The 18,965-nt window shown below is 40.2% G+C and overlaps 1 long non-coding RNA gene across 1 annotated transcript; it reads left to right on the top strand.

Moving 5' to 3' along the window:
• Nucleotides 1-2,232: 2,232 nt before the first annotated feature.
• Nucleotides 2,233-14,590, top strand: LOC128830385 (uncharacterized). Its single transcript, XR_008443573.1, has 3 exons — nucleotides 2,233-2,554; nucleotides 10,366-10,437; nucleotides 14,376-14,590. It is a non-coding gene; the product is annotated as an uncharacterized LOC128830385 (long non-coding RNA).
• The last annotated feature ends 4,375 nt before the right edge of the window (nucleotides 14,591-18,965 follow it).

Genomic DNA, 18,965 nt, shown 5'->3' with positions numbered 1-18,965 from the left:
CCAGCTTTGGAGAATCCGGCCAACAACACCTCACTGCACTTCAGGTTTGGGCAACCAGAACGGAGTGAAACTGAGTTATGTAAATACAATTTCCCCAAACTAGACACTTCTCGTAGTGATTTAATATGCTCTTGCCCCTAGGGTCTAGGATTAAAGGCTGACCTCAGCTTCATGTCATCTTTACAGAGTTGCTGTCTCACTTGAGTCTGAGGCTATTACAGTATTATCTTTCCCATCAAGTTTCTATCCTGATAATTCACATCATAACATCACTGTTCACCTTAATATTTTCCCCTGATGTTATACTTTGGTTTCATTTACTGGCTACTGGGGACATTCTGGGCTCTCTTCTGGTTTACTAAGATCTGCAGGCCAATTTCAGAAGTGATATATAAGGGTCTGTAAAATAAAACCTATTGCATTCACTTGAACTACCTAAAACCTGTTTATACCACTTCTCACAATGTAAATTAGTGTAACTTCTATGCCAAGGAACTGGAAGAAGGTGTAAAAGTAGTGCTTTAATTTACACCTTCTCCTGGCTCTCTGTCATGTAAGAGCATTACTTTAGATTTGCTTACTCAGAGGTAGAGCAGATGGAAATAGGTCTAAGGAAGCATAAGTTGGTGGAAAGGAGTTTAAGGTAGTCTTACAGAACCTTCTGCATTACTTCTGAATTCAGCTCCATCTCTTCAGCAGAACTGCACATATTTTCAGTTGAGAAACAAATGTCTTGTTTAAAAACCTGCAATGAATTGTTCACCAGAGGCTTTACCTCTGACACAAAAGCATCTCTTAGACTCTGCTTCAAATAAGAGAATAGTCAGGCCTCATCCTACATTTACCTGTTAATTTCATTCATAAGGGATTAAACTATAAAGGGGAAAACATAAGACTGTGATGCTCTGTGGTAGATTGATAAGCAAAGAAAAGCTTCCAGGTGTATACATGGCCTGAGAAGAGCCTCAAATACAGCAGTTGGTGAGAAACTGAGGACAGCATGGATGTGGGGTTCAGCTAAACAGGAAAAACAAATAAAGATGTCTATATGTGGCAGCAGTGGAATCTGACTGAAAGTGTGAAGAGTGAGTGTCAAGGCTGTATCCCCACTTTGAACTTTAGGGTACAAATGTAGGGGCCTGCATGAAAACTTCTAAGCTTAACTACCAGCTTAGCTCTGGTTCCGCTGCCACCATTTCAATGGATTCCCTTCCTGGGAAGCCTTGAAAAACCTTCACCAATTCCCTGGTGAATACAGATCCAAACCCCTTGGATTTTAAAACAAGGAGAAATTAACCATTCCCCTCCTTCCTCCCACCAACTCCTGGTGAATACAGTTCCAACCCCCCTGGGATCTAAAACAAGGAGAAATTAACCATCCCCCCTCCTTCCTCCCACCAACTCCTGGTGAATCAAGATCCAAACCCCTTGGATCTTAAAACAAGGAAAAATCAATCAGGTTCTTAAAAAGAAGGCTTTTAATTAAAGAAAAAAAGTAAAAATCATCTCTGTAAAATCAGTATGGAAATCAACCTTACAGGGTAATCAAACTTAAAGAGCTCAGAGGACTCCCCTCTAGTCTTAGGTTCAAAGTACAGCAAACAAAGATAAACACTCTAGTAAAAGGTACATTTACAAGTTGAGAAAACAAAGGAAAACTAACACGCCTTGCCTGGCTATTTACTTACAAGTTTGAAATAGGAGAGACTTGTTTAGAAAGATGTGGAGAACCTGGATTGATGTCTGGTCCCTCTCAGTCCCAAGAACGAACACACTCCCAAACAAAGAACACAAACAAAAGCCTTCCCCCCCCCCGCAAGATTTGAAAGTATCTTGTCCCCTTATTGGTCCTTTAGGTCAGATGCCAGCCAGGTTACCTGAGCTTCTTAACCCTTTACAGGGAAAAGGATTTTGGAGTCTCTGGCCAGGAGGGATTTTATAGTACTGTACACAGGACAGCTGTTACCCTTCCCTTTATAGTTATGACAGTGAGAAAATAAAATTGTACTGAAAAGGTCCTCTGAAAATATATTGTCATTGCCTTTGCTGAGCAATCTAAGAGACATCTGTGAGGTACCTGCTGATTTAAAAGTTATTGTAGAAGATGAGCAGGGGGAGCTCATGAGTTTGAAGAACTTTATTAAGAAGGGGAGACGTAGATTGCAAGAGTGGGTATTTTCAAGCTTTCACTGCTCCACTATTTTAATCCTGTCTTTTCTTATTTCCCCAGGACCTCCTTGCCTTTCTGACTCTTCACTCTGACAACCCATACTAAATCTCCAAATTGCTTATGGGAACTGGAGTCTATATATTAATAGGTTGTTCCATTTTATTTTCTGCAGAAGGGAGCTGTATTTGCAATAGCTTTCCTTCACTCAAAACCCTTTGTCAAAAGAAGAACAGCAAGCTGCATCTTTATATATGAAAGACATTCTGTTAAATTGGTGAGACTATAATTGTTTCGACGGAAGCAAAAGTTGGCTACATGATTACAGTATTAGGGCTCAATACGTGAATATACAGAACAAATGGCTCCCTAACTTAGCAGCCAAAGGTTAGTGCACTGTTCTTTTTTTAATAGGGTTTTGTGTTGTGCAATTGTAAAATAAAAACAAAAGGTCCAAATCTCTTAGTAATTCATTTTAATGCATTATAAATGGCTCAAGTGAGAATTGCTTTAATTGTGTTCTCCCATTGGAATATTCATGGAAACAAACTTCAGGACTGCTTTGCATTTTGTCTTGACCTATGAACAAATTTGAGTACAGACTGAAAGTTGCCTGCTGCCTAAATCAGTCTCCCTTTGGTTGTCTCAGTCAGCTTCCATTTGAGCAGTCAACAAATAGATTGATGAAGGAAGCTGTTGTCATGTTCATTTTGTAAAGACTCCCTCTAGATTTTTAGCCAGGCTGGAATGGCTGACTGGCTGTATGTGTGTTGGTAGCTGGATCATGAACACAATTGCATTGTTGGATAAATGTGTTTATATCTGCATTTAGGACCAAATATTAAAAGATGTACATGAATAGCAGCCTCCAACTCAACTCCAGTACACGACCCAACATCAGTGCAGTCTTAATGCTTTCCTTCGTATTATGTTTTCCAGAAAAGATTAATTCCTTCTTTAAGACTTTCAGGAAAAAAGATGTTTGTGTGGATTGCGATTTCTTAACTATTTGCTATCTTCTTTAATGCATCAAATACAGTCTTCTGCCTGAGAATACAGGAGAGAAAGTGCAAATCAGGGAGTAACATCAGACATTAATGAAAGCTGACATATTGTGTACAAGGAAGAATTAGAATTTTGCAGAGTTACCATGATGAGAAATTAAATCTCCTTCACTGACTTGATTGTGTTGATGTGAAAAGTCTACCCATCATTTAGACATAGGAGTTTGGTTTTAATAGTCCTGTCAATCACACTTTTCCCTTTAGCACACATAAACCCAAAGTTTATTCTCTATAAAACCCCTTTGACCATCTTATCTCTTGTAGGGCCTACATATATCTGTTTGATCTTTTTTTCCAAACATCCATTATCTCCTACATAACACTCATTTAGTTTACCTTAGGGGGGAAAAAAAGACACTTTCATATGCCCTAATCAGTCAATTAATGTACATTGCAGAGTTGTTTTTCTGTGGCAGTCCTGGCCACCATTGAATTTAAGTCAGATAAGATGTTGTAGTTATACCTCCATGGGAAGCAGAATAAAGATATCAACCATAAGGTATACAAAGATTTCTCTATCTTTTAATCTTAGTGAAACAGGTGCTATTTATTTTGTGGTGTACTGTGCAGATGCTTGATCGAGGGTCTAATTTACCTGACTTTTCTAGGCATATCTCTTCATTGTACCAGCTGAGAGTGATAAGGCCAGGCCATCCCATCTCATGAAGATAAATTTATTATTAATATTTTCCCAATTTATGTCCTCCCAATGGTAAATTTAAAAGCTAAAAATAATTAGCAGTTGATGAGTTAGCAATGGACTAATGTGATCACTTCAGGTAAGTGTCCTAAAGTCTGTAATCTTATCTAGGATATCCTAACCTCATGAGAAAGCAAGAGAAAATTGGACATCTCAGGAGAACAGGTTTCTTTGTTAAATTTCTGGTATTTCTGGCTTCACAGCTGAGCAGAAATACCTTGTAAATAGCCTTTCTGGTACTACTGTGGCGTTTCCTCTTCTGGTCCCAGATGGAATTTAAGGACTTATCTACACAAGAGAGTGCAGTGGAGGGGGAGTGTTAAACTAGACTAAGTTGACTTAAGCAGGTGTGAAAATGATTGTGTACACACCACACAATTAATTTTAATGCACTAATTCCATATTTATCACAAGCTCTGGAATCCTCTTTCAAAGTGAACTAAGTTTGATGTGAGTAGAGTTTGTTCAGCCTATTGTTTGTGCACACTCAAAGGTGCTGTGGCAGTCCTGCAACTGCTATCCCAAACTGCTTTGTAGGCAACCATTGCTGGTTTGTCGATTTACTTGTGTGCCCTCCAGGGCTGTGGTGTCAAGTTGACTGGATGTCCCCTCTCCCATTTTGAAAACTTGGGCAGGGCCAGAATTTGCCCATTTTCTCCTGTATTCAAGTCTGTCAGCATTGCTGCGATATTACTCCAATATGCCTTGGGCAACCATTTGGAGCTGTGCTGAGACCCTGGATCTCCTCGCCACTTGGGGAGAAGCATTAGTGCAGGATACTTTTGTGGACAGCCACCAGAATAAAGATCTTTTTGAGAACATTGCTAAGCAGAAGTCTGCAAGAAGTCAGTCAGAACACCAACCAGTTCAGGATAAAGAGCAAACGGCTCAGGAGAATGTACATTCAAACCAGAGATGCCAGAAGAGGTCCAGCAGTGGAAATGTGACCTATCCATTTTTTGCAGAGCCAGCCATGATGTTAATCAAATATACAATCATGAAACCCAGGAAGGATGATCAGCAAGACTCTTTGGAAGATGAACACGAGGAGGCCAGTGAAGAACTGTCCCTGAAAAGCCAAGATCTCTTTGGGACTCAGGACTTTGAAGCCAGCCAGATAGAAGGCGAGACCAATCTCTGATATGCAGCAACTGAGCCTCGTTCCCAGCCAGGAACCCAGCCTGGGTCTCAGGAGGCAGATCCTCTTGAGGGAACCTCAGCACGTATTTATCTTTACAATTAATTATCATTATTATTGTGCTATACTCTTGTGCTAGCTTCTGTTCTAGGTGCCCCATGCTGCAGTCATAGTAGGCAGATGTCAGCTAGGCTGCTTTCCAAATCTCTAGCCCCTGCCCCCTTGCTTCCCTCAGCCCACTCTGTCCTTTCAGGCCCCTATCCATGTTTTCAAAATGGCAGCTTCTCCAGCTGGGCAGTAGGTCTCTGTGTTATGCTAAAGCCCCAACTATCACCTGTTTTCAAGTCCATGTCATTGAAGGGCACATTCAAAATTCAACAGTTTATTTAGACAGTGCTTACAGGAAGAGAAATCTGGTTACTAATCTCAGTTTACATGAGGTAAACATGGGCATTGCATGCCCCTAAAGGTACAAAGATTACAGCTCTCCACTGAGGTATAAATGCTCTATAACACACATTCTTAAAAGGAAAAGAGCTTTACCTTAGAGCAAGTAAAGCTCTTAATGGCTTCTTGCAGGCTTACACAGAGAAAGACTGGGAACAGTAAATGCTTCAGACAATCATTGCAGAAAACTTTCTATTTTTCTTCTATCTAATTTCACTGTCTGCAGAGGAGATAAAATAAAATCTCAGACTGAGAAATTGCTTGATTTTGGTCTGGACATTATGGGGGATAGCTGGCCTGTCATTTTCCCACTTCCACTTCTGCAGAATTTTTTTTTTTTGGTGGGGGGGTGGAGCATCTTGGTGAATATCTTCACAGTATATCTCACTGGTATGCCCTTTGCCTTTTTGAATAAGCCCATTCTCTGCCTCCTAGTCACCCTCCTCAGTGTAATATCATTGAGAGTCAGTACACAGCCTAAAGGGATGTAGCGGGGATTACTATCCAGCTCACCCCCAGATGTGCCCAGCTAACCTCTCCAACACCATTTTTGCAAATGTAAATCCAAACTGTGATCATAATTCCCAACCCCTTCCCTGGTCACCAAAGCCTCCACACAACATACATTTCACAAACAAAAATCCCTATACAGCCCTCTTCATGCACACACCACTTATCAAGTCTGAAAAGAATCTCAGGGAGGGAAAGTCAGAAATTCATATCAAAATGCTATCCTAGCCGCTCTGAAATATGAACAATGACCACTTGTGTTTTCCCTGCAGTGCCCAGAGCCTCAAGGACAGGCCTTTATCAATGACTGAGTGAGTAGCTAATCTGAGCGGCAAAACAAGGAAAACTCGGGATTAAAATGTTGCAGACTTCATTGCAGAGTTCCAAAGAAAGACTAAAACAGCAGAAAGGTGGAGACCGTACTTGAGGACAGAGAGGGCGAAGAAATGGAGTTCTCTAGAGAGATTGTTGGAGTGGCCAAAGACAGTGTCACAGTGGTAAAGGACAGTGTTATCATGGCAAAATGATGGTTGAAAAGGAGAGGGAGATGCAATTCCTGCAGGCAAGACAGAGCAAGAATGCTCTGCTGCAGTGCATGCTGCTATTAGGGCAGCAGGCAATGCAGTGCAGTAAACCAGACCCAGCCATATTCTGCAACCCCTGGGCAATACAGAATACAGTACTAGAATCACCAGCAACTCCTCCCCCTGCAGCTGTGCTCCCAGAGGCCATTCCCTTCACAAACCCAAACTCAGGGCCGCAAGAACAGCTGGAAGACCAGCTCTTTTGAGGTATCTAATGTCCTAATAACTTTGAGCATCACCGCACAACACCAGAAGGTCCAAGAACAAGAAGAGGCAGGGGCAAGGTATCTGCTCAGCTTGACTTGAATCCCCCCCTCCTCTTGTTATGTTCTGTCTTCCACTGCACTAGATGATTTTTAATTAAAACAATAAACAAACAAAAATTCAAGGTTTATTTCTATTTGCTATATAATACAGTGTATAATAATAAAAACCATTAAAAATTCCTTTATAAAGAGCCATCAATGCATTTTACACTGAGGATCCATAGATTTTAAATAATTCATAGGATTTTACAAAAGTATCTAGGCACAGACACAAAGCAAAATAAGGATCGCCATAGCGTTCCACTTCCACCACCTATAAACAATGCCACAGTGCTCACAGTCCATCCCACCTTGCTCTGTGGGTTAATGACTGGATGTTCAGCTGCACATTTTCAGGCCTGAGACTCAAAATAAGAGTAATGGGTGTCTCTGACAGTGTTGACCTTTCTGTTTCTATTTTCTGTTGGATGCCTTGCTGGCTGCTCAAACCGCTGAGGAAGTGTCTGCCTCATAGTTTCCCACCCTTCCTTAAGACTTTCTCCCTTTCAGAAATATTGTGTAAAATGCAACATGCAGCTACACTCTTAAGCATTTTTGAAGCTTCCAGCTTGTTCCACAAACAGAGCCATCTCCCTTTCAAGTGGCCAAATGCACACTCCACTGCCATTATGCAGTTACTGAGGTGGCAGTTAAACAGTTCCATCCTTCTGCCCTAGCCTCCTGTGAACAGTTTTATTAACCATAGAAGCAGAGAATAAACCGGGTGTCCCAGGATAACCAGAGCAATCTCCACACCACGAAGGTCCTTAGTGATCTGGGGGGCAAACAGTCCACAGAACTGAGTTCTGAAAGATAATACCTCTGTGGCCGCTTGCGAACAATTCTTCATTTATGTTTGTAAACCTGCCACAGTGGTCAACCAGTCCTTAGAGCACCAGGGCGAAATACCCCTCTCTGTTTAATAATTTGGAATCCTTGGGGCAGGGGTGGGGACTCAAATAATAGGCCCATGGGTCTCATCAATTTCCCATATGCTTAGGGAACCCCATGTATACAAAGCCATCAATTATCTCCTGAGCTATACCCTGGTGTAACAGTACCTTTCTAGCTTTATAGCGTGGTGTAACAGTACCTTTCTGTGAAATTGCAGATCTGCATGACAATGGCCCCAATGGTTGAATTGCTTGGCTACGCATTGGTAGCATTTGGGATGGCCAGTTTCCAGATGGCAATGGCGACCCACTTCTCCATGGGTATGGAGCACTGCATATTTGTATGCTTGTCACTGCAGCTCTGGGGCTAGTTTGGCACATATAAAAAAAGGTTGCCTTCACCACACTGTAATTCTTTCACCACGGCTAGTCATCCCAGGTTTGCAGAACAATCCTTTCCCACTAATTAACACTGGTTTCCCAGGCCAGAAACAGCACTGCATGGTGTGAAGTTGCTCCAGGAACCACTCCTTTAGTATCAGTTGCTCAGTGTCCTCCTCTTCTTCCTTGTCCTCATCTAGGGTTACCAGATAGCAAGTGTGAACAATCGGGACGGGGTGGGGGGTAATAGGCACCTATATAAGACAAAGCCCCAAATATTGGTACTGTCCCTATAAAATTGGGACATCTGGTCACCCTATCTTCATCCCACTTCCTCTACTGCTCCTGAAACTTCTGGTGCTACTGGAGGAGCTGCTGCTACTGCCAAATCATCTTCTCAGTGGTGCAGCAGGTGAAGTTCAAAACCAAATTCATCCTGCTTTGAGTGTTGAAATACAGCCAAAGCTGCCTGAGGATTTGCGGTTGTCAGCATAGCGGCGTGGAGCATTGTTGGGGCCCTGCTGGGCCACAGCAATTCAAAAGTGATGTTAGTCCAGCCAGAAAGGAATCATGGGGCAGAGACAAAGAAAACGTGGATTTTTTTGAAAAATGTGAACCCTCCTGGCTTCCATTATGCATCCCTCATTGCAGAGAGAGAGAAATCACAGAATGCACACTGCTCAGCAGTAAAGCAAAGGACTATGGGATACACTCCAAGAATGCCACATGCTTAGTATGCAGCAAGCTGCCCCCGTTGTACACAATGATGCAAATTGGAAGAGACACAGCCATCCCATGTGCACACTATTAGTGATTCTTACCTGCTGCGAGTAAAACAGTGTATGTCAAATCAATCTGGTTTAAACCCCCTGTGTAGACAAGTCCTAAAATTTTCCAAGCCAGAGATGCAAAAATGAAAAGTTATTTTAATAATTATAATGCCAGCAGGTATCATCTGAATGGAGCACGCTCCATTCACACCCCCACATCAGAGGCAACGGGCGGGCAGAGATGACATTGATTCAGTCACGCTGGCTCAATGCCAAAAGAAATTTCCCTGTGCTAGGGGACTCTACATCTGTCCATTTATCTCAGCTTTACAGCCCCTTTGCAGTGCTCTGGCAGTGCAAAGGGGCCATAGAGCAGGCTAGGTTCTGGCCCTTTGTCAAAAGATTAAGTACCCCAAGAAGGGAATAAAACTAACGTACACAGAGACTCAGAAGAACAGAAATGAATGGGCAGATAGTTTCACCATGCAGAAAATCAAGAGAGTAAGATATTAAGTTAGTTTTTACATGGCGGGATAAGGAATAGGATATCCATTTAGTGGCTCAGTTTCCAATTGTCAAAATAAAAAGTATTTGACAATGTCTCTTTAAGGCTTATCTACCTCAAACAGTTAAAAAGCTTAAGATTCAAAAATATTTTTTCCTTAAAAAATACCTCCTGAATTTTAAAAATAATCCATTAAAATAATCCATAATCCATCCTTTTCACTTGCCTTATGAGGAATTACAATCAGGCACAGCTGTTTCAGTCAGAAAAAATCTTTAATTTCAGAAGTAAATTGTAAAGCTCAAGGAAACCTTAAAATTGTCATCATAGAAAAGGCCTGATCTCCTATCACGTATAGTGGTGTAAACTACAATGCACTGGTATAAAACTGGTGAAAGAAAGAGGGGAATCTGGCATTCAGTCCAGTCACACAGTGCTGCTGCTTGAAATATTATTACCCTTCTTATTTCAACCCTTTCTCAATAGAAGATGCATTTACGATAAATTCAGCAATTAGAATCATAAGAAAATACACTATAGTCAATGACTGATTGTCCCTTGATTAGATTCTGCTCCAATCGGTATTTGTTATCATCACTTGTTCCTTTCTGCTTCAGGATCCACAACTGCAATCAAATGTAAGACGTAAACAGAGAATCACAATCTACTTGTGCTGAAATGAAATTTCTCCTCACACTGATGGGAGCGGGGTGGGGGGAGATGTGTGTGTGGAGTCTAGTCTCTATTCAATACACAGAAATGTTTCATATTTAAGTCCACATACACAAAGAAAAGAATATAAACCCTTTGTTTTCCTTTCCTAGTAAGCACTAGAGTCTTTTGAGATATGAATTATCCAATGTGGAATGCATTGTTTTTATCTCGTATGCTCTCTTTGCAGCTCCTACTCCATGCCTGTTTCTTAAGACCCATTCCCAGACTTAAATGCCACCTGCCTAAATGTTGGACCAAGGTAGGTTTCTATATATCTAGTTGACTGGCATGGTTGGGGATAAATATCAATGGTCTTTTATTTAAAAATATCAGATATTTTAATATTATATCAGATTATTTTTATATAAATTAAATACAAGTTTATTTTTTAAATTATTTTTAAAATATTTTTAAAAAATAGTTTAGGCCTTACCATAGGCTGTTAATTTCATATTTAATTATAAATAGGGTTTTTTTTAAATAATATTTTTTTTTTATTTCAGTTAATTCAATTAGTTCAGTTTGTTGACTAGTTCATTGAAAGTTTAGAACCCAAATGGGGGTTGGAAAAGCAGGAAAACTTTTTTTCCATTACCAAACTATGAATAAAAAAGTTCTAAAATCTTGAAGGACATGGTGACCAGAAACAATCAGTTCAATTCATTCACTAATAAGATAATATAATTAACAGAATATCCTGAAATTCCACCTCCTCTGAATATTGCATAACTTTCATGCCTTTGCTTGTGAGTAAAATAAAGGGAGTATTAGGGTTCAAGCATTTGATTAAATTGACACATTTTAGTTTCCACTTGCTTGGCAATAGCAGTCGAAAATTGAGACTGATCTTTTGCTATGGGATTAATCTTCATTAAGCTAAGGGCCATCAGTGCACTCAAGTACCCAAAATAACCCTGTCAGACATTAACAAGCTCTATGGAATTACCACAGTGTAAGTATGTAGGCCATCTTTAACAGCCACATGTCATTACAACTGTAGTCAAATCTCTATGCCCCAACCATGATTTATTCATTTTACAAATATACTAAATCCACCACAGTAGCTTGCTCAGGAGATTTCCAAAAACCATTAGGTGGTTGACTGATGAGTTAAGAATTAATTTGTTCACTGAATTAGCTCATATAAATTGTCATGCTCATATAGATGATGGTGACAAATAATCCTTTAACTTTAGACAACATTGTAGATAACTAGTTTCTGGGGCTCTGAAACTCCTTCACAGTTGATCCACATCTTAATAGAAACACTGTCTTGTGGACACTTCTCTTCCCATTCACAGTTTTACCTGGACCACCTCCCCACTCTGAGAGATGATCAAATAAAATCCCTATGGCTATATTAACAATTGTTTACATGGGAAAGTGTTAGGAATGGGCTTAAAAGAAGCCCAAAATACATTAATGTTACATGGAAACAAGATACCCTTCCATGGGCCACCAACAAGTGCTTTACAGATCACTGGCAGTTCACAGGTCACCACTGAGTTAGCTGCTGATTGCATGTCTGTAATTATGACAGAAGCATGCACTACAGGTAGGATTTTAAAACACACCTTAGCAAGTTAAGTGTCCAAACCCAGTGACCTGCAATGGGAGAAAGACGCCTAATTCTTGTAGGTATTTTGAAAATTCCGTCCCTCGGAACTGAAGATGAAAATAAAAGGGAATGCCTAAGCCTCATGTATCATAGTTAAGAGTGCAAGATAGACAGAGAGATTAATACACTGGGTGCACTTTAAAATGCCATTAAATCAATTCTCCGCAATAGTATTTTCATGGATATTGCATTTATCTAGATTTCTGTTCATCCTGTCTAAGCAATAGTCCTATTTTCCATTATTCTCAGCGACCTCCATGGGTAACAACGCTCTCTTTGCTCACTCCACACGTCTCCTGGCAGTGATGATTTTCCCTGAGCATGTGCACTTTTAAACGTGGGGTTAATAAGACAACTAATTCTTTATTACAGTCAATCACTTTTGCTTATCTGCACTTGACTTTGTGATGTGTAATATGTCATGAGATACATTTTGTTCCCTAAGACTCTATAGAATTCTTGTATATTTCTTCCTATGTTTCTGAATGAGAACTACACTATAGCCTGCAACAGTTACCATCCCTTGACACTTTTAAGGTTTATATTATGCACTACACATGATTTGAGGACACTACTGCTCAAACATTTGTACAGTGACTGGGCAGGAATGGTCAGTTTTGATTGTTTTTTATGTCATAAACCTTATAAAAACCTTATAACCAATATAAACATATCACCAACATTATAAACAATTTCTGTGCAGTAGACCTCAGAGTTACGAACATCTCGGGAATGGAGGTTGTAACTCTGAACAAAACGTTATGGTTGTCCTTTCAAAAGTTTGCAACTGAACATTGACTTATACAGAAGAAATATACTGCTTTTAACCATCTTAATTTAAATGAAACAAGCACAGAAATAGCTTCCTTACCTTGTCAAATCTTTTTTTAAAACTTTCCCTTTATTTTTTTAGTAGTTTATGTTTAACATGGTACTGTACTGTATTTGCTTCCTCTCTCGCTCTCTGCTGCTGCTGCTGCCTGATTACGTACCTCTGATACCAAATGAGGTGTGTGGTTGACCTGTCAGTTTGTAATTCTGTTGTTCATAACTCTGAGGTTCTACTGAATTTGATGTATCTTGTTTAATCATCATTTTTTCTATTAAAGTTCTCCTTAACAAGGATTAATGTATTGCCTCAATTCTTTCACATTGGTTTCCCAAAATGCGCAGAAAATAAGAAAGACAATTTTCTTTCTTAGAAAATTCACAGATTTCTAATATCCTCCATGTCTGAAAGTCTGTTCTGTGGGGTGTTCCCCCCTCTCCCTGCTGTCTGGAGGGAGAACAAAGATGGATGGCCAGCCTGGGGCTAGAGGCGCCCATCTGTGGAGAGCTCTAGCACCATGGCTTCCAAAGTCGAAAAATACTAACTTAATATTTTTAGATATGACACTTAACTTTAACATGTGAACCTTGTATCATAGCCTTAGAGAATAAACAATTATTTCTTGATGCAAACATATTTTTTTCCTTCTAACCTGAGAAAGCAGAGTAGAAAATCAATAGCTTTCACTCTGAGACACTCCACGTAGGCCAGGCTGTCAGAACAGTAAAACAATACCTACCACAGAACAAGAATGACCAGTAATGTGTTCCAGTTTAGCTCTGCTGGCCAGTGCACTGGTTCTGCAGAGCCGAAACTCTGCACATTCTTTGACCCACTATGCCCAGGCAGGGAGGAGGTTGATGTACAGTGCTCCTTTTCCCATGTGCCTGGGCCCCAGGTGTGGAAGTAAGGAAGTAAGAAAGTTCTTACTGGAAAGTTCTATGACAGATGCAGCACTATGTACACGCTTGGTATTATTAAATGTTTGTTACGATCTTGACTAAGCTGAATAGCTTACATTAAAGTTCAATATACATCAAATATAGTAAAAAGTATCTTCTTTCTTGAACTCTATATTTGTGAATGTTACCAAGATGTCTAGATCAGGGATCGGCAACCTTTGGTATGCGACTCGCCAGGGTAAGCACCCTAGCGGGCTGGGCCGGTTTGTTTACCTGCTGCGTCCGCAGGTTCGGCCAATCACGGCTCCCACTGGCCGCGGTTTGCTGCTCCAGGCCAATGCGGGTTGCGGAAAGTGGCGCGGGCTGAGGGATGTGCTGACCGCCGCTTCCCACAGCCCCCATTAGCCTGGAGCGGCGAACCGCGGCCAGTGGGAGCTGCAATCAGCCGAATCTGCGGATGCAGCAGGTAAATAAAGCATCCTGGCCTGCCAGTGTGTTTACCCTGGCAGGCTGCGGGCCAAAGGTTGCCGATCCCTGGTCAACATAATTATATTCTTGACGTCTGTAAGCCTACACAGGGCTTTAATGGAAACAATGAACAAGCCGCAAGAGAAAATAGAATACTCGAGCTCCAAAAATATTATAATACCTGACTCATTTTAAAACAAAACATAAATTCATTTTAAAGAAGACATTAGCTTGCCCTGACACAACCATAAGGTATTTAAAGTAAAATAAAATATGTTAATGTATTTTCAATATTTAGGAGTGATCATGTAATAAAATGTCCCATTTTATTTAGCAAATGCATAAATAATCACCACTCCTTCTCATTCTTCTTTCAACAGCCTCCTATGGAAGAACTCAGTCTCGTGACTTGAAATGTCTGTTTGCAATGAGCCCAGTCCTGATGATCTTACTCAAGCAAAACTCCCATTGAAGACATTTGGGACAAATACATCTCTGGTGTAACCTGGCATGGAGAAAATGGACTAACACCAGATATAAATTTGACCCAATGCTTACTGCCATTATCGATGCTGGGAAAAAAAAAAAAAAAAAAAAAAAACCCTGAACCTGTAATGAGCTCATTTTGAGTGAATTCCTGCACACACAAAGAGCTCAACTGTTTTAGCAAGGGTCCTTGCAAGTACAAGGTGCACCCATTAATTAGGGCCAGCTTCATTAGTAAAATGAACTTCTAAAGAGCATCAAATGGCAGCAGTTTTGTGCTTCCAGTCCAAATATCCTGCAAGGGGGTGGATGAAAGATTAGAGCATTTCCACACTTCTGGAAGCATATTTTATTAAACAGAAGCTTCAGGTGTTCAGTAAGTTAAGACATTTCATATATTATAATTGCACACAAACTGAGAAAATACTGCCATTGGAATATCATAGGAGTTCAAAAACAAATTTTTTAAGGGTGTCATTTAACAAGCATTTTATGAGCACATCCCTATACTAATTCCTGGACAAAAATATTAACATAACACTTAAAATGATTCCAGTATGAATGGTGAAAGACCATTTTGCTCCTTGCAGATCATAAAGCAATCGTGTCCTAGATTTCATTAGCACAATGCAACAAAAAAAGAATATGCACATTGTATGTTATTCAAAGCACCCCTCCAAAATCAATAGACTATAAGCCAAATAATCATGCCTTTTTATTTATTTAATCTCTTTTGGTCAGAATTACATTTTTTCTCAGAGCATAGCAGAACACAAGCCATATTGATAACTCATTGTAAACATTTTACCATGGCTTTATATAAATAAATTGCAGTGCTGTTACAATGTCTTTATTGCTGTTCTACTATGAAGACTCCAGCATGGAAGAAACAGTTAACAATATATTAGTGTCTACATATGTTGTTAAGTCATCAGAAAGCTGAACATACAGACATGCTGGATTAAGTAAAAGTGAGGCATCACCAAAGGCCAAATTCTAAAGTCCTTTCTCTGAAGTCAATGGAATGACATCAGCAACTTGTTTGCATAGCTTAGTTTATGCAAAAAATGTGTCTGTAGTAGTGTTAGTTTTTTACTGGTTTATAGTAAATTCTTTATTCATTCTTGCTTGAAGAGGTATATTGTTAGAATTTACAATTTTATGCTACCTGCATACCTTTCATTTCCAGGGATGTCACTGATTTTAGTCTCAAAGCTACCAATGTTCCCCACATATCTGATGTCTGTGCTTTTATTGTTGAAAATGATTTACATCAGAAATAAAGAATCATGAAACGGAGGCTGCAAAAAGAGTTATTTACACTGTACTAATACTTCCTCCTTGAAGACATGACAAAACACTATGCCCACCTCTTGTAGGTCACTGGACTCTCACTCAGACTATCGGAAGACAACAAACGTAGGGCCTGTTGACAGGTTGAGGGCTGATTGAGGGCTTGGTGGCAGTTTTGGATTTGTGCCGGTACTGTGTCGAGTTGAAACTGCCATAGGATTTTAGGAACACATTCGGAACATGGTCTCTCTGGCAAATAAGAAGAGTTTGGGTTGATCCCCAAATATCTGTAGAAGCCAGAGTCATCCCCACAGAGTCCCCATATTTCCAAACTGTTTTTTGTCTACTGCACACCTCTCCGGCTTCTTGAGAATGTGGTTCCCATTGGAGCCACACAACCAGGGAATTCCCTGTTGCCCATGTAATTAACGCTAGAAAATGATGGAAAGCGGAATACAGGTAAGTTACAACTGATACAGCCAGCATTAACTTACCCATAAAAGACCCACAGGTTTGAGGAAAGATGATGTGATGGGGAGAGTCCTGACTTTAGGCCAGTCACTTCCCCAGTCATGCAGCCACAGAGTTAACCTGGCAACAATTTAACTTTCCTACATGAATAAGTTTTTTGTGTCCCTAATTTTGAGTCTTTAACATGTGGGAAGGCATACGTAACCAGCTGGGGAAATTTGTGTACTTGGACATTACGTTATTCTGTAAAATTTGTTTTAATTATCTTACATGAGGTGTGCAAAGGGCTATCAATAGAAGTGATTTAGAAAATGCAAGTTATTATATTTAACAATGTATGCTGATTACAGTATCTTATAATTAAACATAATAGACTACAGTTTAGGTGCCCCTTATTTAAAGGGAAATCAATTTTTTAAATAACCTTTACTTATGTAGCAGCTGAATGCTGCTGAAATAAGCATCCTTAGGGAGCCTTTCCACAAATATCTACATTAAATGTGATTTATCTGTATTGCACACAGCAAAGTGAATATGAACTAAAAGTATTGTGCCTGTAAGGCTGATACCTCAAAAGATAGACCATGATATAAGGGCGCAATTCAGCAGTCATGACACAACATGATCATGGGCTGAAGGTGAAACCTAGAAATCATCTTCCAAAGCAGAGGACCTGTCACTATGAATTCCTCAGATATGGGCTATAGTCATTGCAAGTGGTAGCTCTTATTATAAAAGTAAATGTTCTGCCTTTCATTTATAATTATTTGTAGATGTTACTTATCCTGTCCCCTTAATGCAGCCTAAAGCATTTCACAATCTGAGTACAGTAGCTGGCATGAAAAAGTCAGTGTTTGCCAACAATTACTTAGAGTGTCATACAAGATTTCACAAGGCCTAAAATAGACAATGCCTGGGTTTTCTCATATACCGTTGTATGGTAACTCTTCAAAATTGCTGTTTTTATTGGCAACTGCACCACTGAACTACCGCCACTAGTGTACAGAACACTACACAATGAGAGAAAGCAAACATTTTGGCAAAAGAGTGGGCCAAATTCTAGCTCTTTAAAAAGGCAGTCTGGGATCTTGACTATCCACCCAGAACAGATAGGGCCTTTCCGTTCTCACCTGAGTGTGTGAGTGTGTCATTCGGTAAAAATAAGAATCTATATGACATTTATTGATTTCTTTGGCAATCCCTGATGCTCTCATCTTTAGTCACCATGCCCCCAATCATGTGAGGTGCTAGAGTCCTCCACTTCCTTTTGTTGTCAATGAGAGATTAGGGAGCTCAGGCACTGAATTCTCATTGGTTTGGAGACATCCCAGAATGTGCTAGATTTGTTAAACAGGTTACTCTAAGACCACTAGTAAAAGAGTCCCCTGAGGTTTTTCTCCCAAATGGTTGCAGAACTTGACCGCATACATTTATTTACAGTGGATGACTCCAGCACAGGCCCCAGTTCCTCATTACTTAAAAGGGGGCCCTGCCTTTTGCAGGCCTTCTTAAATCTCTGGAGGGGGGATCAAAAGGAAAGTCAAATGCCCCCACACATTTGAGGATAACCCGTTCCCAGAGCCCCTCAAGGGCACAGGGGAATCCACAATGCTGCCAACAATACAGCGCACCAATAGAGGGTTGAGAAATCTCTCTGGCTCAGCTGTTGAGTCGGACTTAGTCTGTCTTGCTTATCCTGGGATTTTGTTGCATTCTCCATAGGATTGGGATGAAGAGTTCTTGGCTGGGAGTTCCCTCTGTGGCTGTGTCAAACATACGATTGACAGGGCTGGAGGGTTGGCGCTTGCCCTGGCGCCAGGGCCTCTCTGGTATCTCTCGTCTACACACCCAGTCACACCCCTGGGATGCAGCAACCACTTTACAGGATGGAACAAATCTAAAACCAAGGATAGCCAGAGTGATGGCTGAAAACAAGAAAGGTCTTTTATATTTTCATTGTAGCTTACCTTAATTACAGCTACCATATATCTAAACATGACATGATGTATGTCGCTTCCAGCACACATTTCCAATACTGGTACTGCACCCAGTATGAAAACTAGTGTAAGGAGAGTCTGTAACTACTAAAAATCCAAACCCTGCTGTGCTCATATTGTTTTTGTTACGGCTCTCACTAATCAACAGGCCAGGCACAGGTTTCACCTCATTGAAGTAGCTGCATGATTGTTGAAAGCTATAAAGCACCACTTGGCTCCATTTCTGTCAAAACTGCTATATTACATTTGCCCGGGTTCTAAAAGATCATTCATAACAAATGTATTGATCTGTTCATAACCATTTTAGCAGAAAGACAGCTCCATAAAAGGAACTTCCACTATCTGCAGATCCATGGCCCCTCTGTAATGAGATGTCTAAACCACATGAGGGATACCCAGTTTTTTTATGAACCCATTATTTGAAGCGACTGTACTTTAGTGTGCTATCCAGAATAGAAGAAATGTGATTTTATTTGTTTTACTTAAAACTTTCCACTTATCTGTGCAACAGAGAGACTAAAATCATGCATTACGCTATATAACCCACAATGCAAAGCTTCTGGCATTGCCATACTCTTTTGCAGCAGAAAAAGTGTACACACTGTCACTGTATGTTACAATTCTATTTTCAGCAAACTGCAGCAGGAAAATCTCATCCCAACATCAGTTTCTTACTTTTCTTCTGTACCTTTTAAGCAACATTTCCTGGAGAAATTGGTACTA

This window comes from Malaclemys terrapin, chromosome 1, assembly GCF_027887155.1.
Source record: "Malaclemys terrapin pileata isolate rMalTer1 chromosome 1, rMalTer1.hap1, whole genome shotgun sequence".
Taxonomy (NCBI): domain Eukaryota; kingdom Metazoa; phylum Chordata; order Testudines; family Emydidae; genus Malaclemys; species Malaclemys terrapin.
This window is presented reverse-complemented; position numbering and strand designations above follow the sequence as displayed.